The sequence below is a fragment of the Daucus carota genome, chromosome 2, assembly GCF_001625215.2.
Source record: "Daucus carota subsp. sativus chromosome 2, DH1 v3.0, whole genome shotgun sequence".
NCBI lineage: Eukaryota > Viridiplantae > Streptophyta > Magnoliopsida > Apiales > Apiaceae > Daucus > Daucus carota.
The window spans coordinates 17,679,813-17,684,785 of NC_030382.2; the positions used below are offsets into that span (position 1 = coordinate 17,679,813).

The following is a 4,973-nucleotide window of genomic DNA, read 5'->3' on the forward strand; positions in this document are numbered from 1 at the left end:
TTAATATGCAACTTCTGTAGTATGTCAAGAAATTTACCGTACTTCTTCTCTAGCTTAGCTTTTGCCAACCTTTGTGGGAAAGGAACTGGTGGCACATATGGTGCAATAGGAATAATGGCTTCCTTCTTTTCTTCTTCCGTAGCCTTTTTCTCTGTGACAATTTCAGACATACTTCCCTCACCATCTTCTTGAGCATCCACAGTTCTTTTGTTCACTCTTAACTCTGGCTCTTGCAATTCCTTGCCACTCCTTAAAGTTACAGCATTTATATGACCTTTTGGTGGTTGTTCAGTTTGGCCAGGAAGTTGGCCTTGGGACATTGTAAGTTGATTCAATTGTAGAGCCATTTGAGCCACTGAAGTTTCTAGCATTCTATTTTGAGCTTGCATATCCCGATTTATCTATGTCTGTGAAACCATAAATCCCTCTAAGAGAGATTCCAAATTAGATTTCGGTGGTTGAGCTATTGCATTCTGAGATGATCCTTGTTGAAAACCTGGTGGATGAGAAAAGTTATTTTGTGTAGGGTTCGCCTGATTGTTCTTGTAAGAGAAATTTGGATGGTCCCTCCAACCTGGGTTGTACGTGTTGGAATAAGGATTATATTGTTGCCTTTGATTTTGATTGTAAAGGGCATTTGCTTGCTCCATAGATGCATCAGGTAAATTGTTTTGACAAGCGTGTTGATTGTGCCCTTGTACCCCACATATTTCACACGAAGCAACGGTAGGTGCTATTTTGGCATCTAATTGCTCAATCTTCTTAACAACTGCTTGCATAGTAGTATTGAGCATGGTTATAGAATCAACCTCATACTTACCACCCTTCTTAGATTGATTTCGATCACTGTACGGATAGTTATCATTAGACGCCATCTCATCCAAAAGAGTTCTTGCTTCATCGGTACTTTTTGCCATAACCGATCCGCCAGATGCAGCATCGATAAAGATTCGAAACTCTTGTGTCAACCCATTATAGAATGTTTGGATCAGCAACCAATCAGGAATTCCATGGTGAGGACATTGTCTTTGGAGACGTTTGAATCTTTTCCAAGCATCATGAAGAGATTCATCATCTTCTTGACGAAAATTAGATATGTCATTCCTTAGCTTGGCAGTCTTCTTTTGGCTAAAGAATTTAAGTAGAAAGGCCTTTGCTAAAGCATCCCAAGTAGTAAATTTGTTTGGCCCTTCATCTTTCAACCAATCCTTAGCTGCATCCCGAAGAGAAAATGGAAACAAACGCAGCTTGATAGCATCATCTGGGACATTGGTCAGCTTTATCATATCACACTTTTCAAGAAAACTCTCGAGATGATCAACTGGATTTTCAGAAGCCAAGCCCGCAAAAGAATCATTAGAGATGAATTGAATGAACTGAGGCTTGAGCTCGAAGTGAGTAGCTGTGACAGCTGGTCTGAGAATAGAGGACATGACGCCTGTAGTGTCTGGCATACCATACTCCCTCAAAGATTTCGCCGGTACTTCTTCGCCCATATTTTCCTTGTTTTTGTTTCTCCTTTGTTCACCGGATTGCTTTCTTGCTGTAGCTTCAATTTCAGGATCAAGTGGAATCAAATTTTCAGTACCTGAACTTCGAGTGTGCATATATCAAGAAAACTAGAAACAAAGGATCAGAAAACAAGAGATAATAGCCGAAGCAACACAACTAAAGACTTAGCTAAAAATATCAAAAATAGACTAATCTAACACCACTTTGTCCCCGGCAGCGGCGCCAAAATTTTGACAAGGCTGTCGTAAACCTATCAAATAATAATTCTAACAATTCCTCCTAACAATGTAGCAGGGCAAGTCAGAGTCGATCCCACAGAGACAAATGTGTCAAACACTAGTTATTTCTGACCAATTTTAACTAAGCAAGGAACACAATAATATTTTTGAGATTTATTAAACTAATTATATTAGAGCAATTAAGGATTTTATCAAATAACTAAAAACATCCAGAATTAAGTATCCCCACTAGCATGAATCAATGCAATTACGACTCCCAACCCCAACTAATCAGATATAATACTCAAGAGGAAAGATGCGCCCTATAAAATACCATTAATCTCTTCCGAGTATTAACAGCTTCTCTAAATATACAATCAAGCCTATTTCCATGGTATCATGCAATTTAGAGACATTAAACACAGCATCCTGCCTTCCTAACAATTCATTCTACCTATTTCCATGGAGAATTTCATGTCCTTATTGGATAAATCACAACCATCTAAATCCAACTTCCGATGGTAATTAGATATTGGTTCGAACAAATCACATAATCATGCCTGACATGTAATTGTTAATCAGCACAACTCAATAAGCAAGAGCAATTAAACAATCAATTTGGGGTTGGGGGAATCATGCATCTATCATAGCTAGGGTTCAACTTAACCCCAGATTATAAATCTACTCACTCATAATTAAACTAACAAAACACAAGATATAATAAAAATGCATAATTAAACTATTATTAAGAATAGAGAAACAACCTTCAATCTTCAAATCTTGAACAAGAAAAAGTAAAAGTCTCCTCCCTTCTCTCTATCTATATGTATGTATCTCTAATAAAAACTAATTGATTCCTAGAATAAAAATATTTTAATGCTTTTATGAAATTACAAGGCAGTCTCCGAAACCGAATAGGATTCTCTAATCAAAATTCGTAGGTCTGTTTTCTCCACAGTTTCTGGGCTTTTCCAGTTGGGTTTTGGATATTGGACCATCTCTGAATTAATGAAAATTCTCTAATCTTCGCGTGGGCTGTAAGATCGTCAAAATCTGATGTACGGAACTCCAGATATGGCCCAAACAGCGAAATAATACATGTAGCCCAATAAATCCGAATTTCCATCCAAATTTGAGTCCAATTAAGCTTTATTTCTTCAATTCCTTCCAACTTTAGGAATTCCTTGCACTCTACAATAAAAACATTAAAATCTATTAAATAAATATCCAAATCAATGCGCAAAATACAATTAAATATGAGAATAAAATCATCTAGAATATATATAAAATATATTCCTATCATTCGTACTGATGAGAGATAGACATTGAAAGCCTGAATAACAATTTTTCCTCAGAGTTTGCAAACGATTATTTGAATTTAATCAAAAATCACTCGATGTCATAAAATTTGTTAATCACAAATGCGGAGTGAAAGGTGTGTGTTGACTTGATTCCTCTATTGTCACAGAGATTGACAAATTTCTTAAGAAGCATGAGAAAGAATCAGATTAATAGAAAATGTTTTAACCACCTCATAAGCCGAGTTTCTCACAATATGGATCAGAGTATAAGTTTTCTTCTCTTTTGTAAGACATTCATCTTTTGAAAGGAAACTTCTCATGGTAAGTGAGTCATATCCTTCATCAGATTTTTATTTCTCAGTGTATTTCTCCAGTAATCAGAGAATGCGAAAGGTCTCCAAGAAAAATACGATTTTTCTGATGCATTTTGCTTAATACCAGCAGTGCACTTGGATCTTTCCTTTCATAGAATTTTTAAGATCTCAAAGGAGTACCTGAGATAACCTTTTTTTTTTCTTTCTCTTTCTCTTCTTTTCTGAGAAGAAACACATTTTTGGTGATCCATATCTGAGACTTATTCACTCTTAGCTCATAAGGGGAGTAAAGCAAATTCTTCACTGAGTACATGTCTAATATTTAAGAAGTAAGGCAGTCTAGGTAGCAACTTTAAATCATGTTTTGTGTATCATAGATTTCCACATATGTAATATCACAAAAATCAGACTTTAGAGATGTTCATGACTTAATTCAAGTATTTGCAACATATTCTTCACAGGAAATTCTCTTATCAGTGAAAATTCATGTCATCAGAGTTTGTCAGGTCAGAGTATAAACATCAGAGTTTGTCAAATCAGAGCATGATCATCAGAGTTTAGATCAGAGAATAACAGATGCAGATGTAGATCAGGTATATAAAAGTGATTAATAACAGATATTTTATTACGAAATATAGCAGAGTTTAGAGAGGACCAGAGATCATCCCTAATTCGTTTACAAGTCTTGTAAATGTTGCTTCAGCCAAAAGTTTGGTGAAGATATCTGCTAACTGCTGATCTGTTGGAACAAAGTGAAGTTCTACTGTTTCTTCCATCACATGTTCTCTGATGAAATGATATCTTATGCTGATGTGCTTGGTCATGGAATGCTGTACTGGATTTCCTATCATGGCAATAACACTTTGGTTATCACAGTAAATAGGGATTTGAGTAAGAGATAACCCATAGTCCAACAGTTGATTTTTCATCCATAAAATCTTAGCACAGCAGCTTCCTGCAGCAATATACTCTGCCTCTGCAGTAGATGTGGAAATTGATTTTTGTTTCTTACTGAACCAAGACACCAGTCTTCCTCCAAGAAATTGACAACTCCCACTTGTGCTTTTTCTGTCTATTTTGCACCCTGCAAAATCTGCATCAGAGTAACCAATCAGTGTAAAGTCTGATTCTCTGGGATACCAGAGTCCCAATTCAACTGTACCCTTGAGATATTTGAAAATCCTTTTGACTGCTGTCAGATGTGGTTCTCTTGGATCTGCTTGAAATCTTGCACAGAGACATGTAGCAAACATGATATCAGGTCTACTAGCAGTTAGATATAGAAGTGAGCCTATCATACCTCTGTAGTTAGTAATTTCTACTGGTGATCCAGTATCTTTATCTAACTTAGTGGCTGTTGCCATGGGAGTAGTGGCAGCTGAACTATCCTGCATACCAAATTTCATTAGCAGGTTTCTGGTGTACTTAGTCTGCTTAACTTGCAGCCCCAGAAAATAGCTCATCTCTCCCATTATGCTCATCTGATATCTAGACTGCATAAGCTTTGAGAATCTTTCACAGAGTTTAGGATTAGTAGATCCAAAAATGATATCATCTACATAAACTTGAACTAAAAGCAGGTCATTACCATGATTGAGATAAAACAGAGTTTTGTCTATTGTACCTCT

The 4,973-nt window shown here is 36.4% G+C and overlaps 1 non-coding gene across 1 annotated transcript; it reads left to right on the top strand.

Moving 5' to 3' along the window:
* The first annotated feature begins 1,005 nt into the window (after positions 1-1,005).
* On the top strand, positions 1,006-1,112 carry LOC135150912 (small nucleolar RNA R71). The gene has a single exon (XR_010289373.1). It is a non-coding gene; the product is annotated as a small nucleolar RNA R71 (small nucleolar RNA).
* Positions 1,113-4,973: the final 3,861 nt, after the last annotated feature.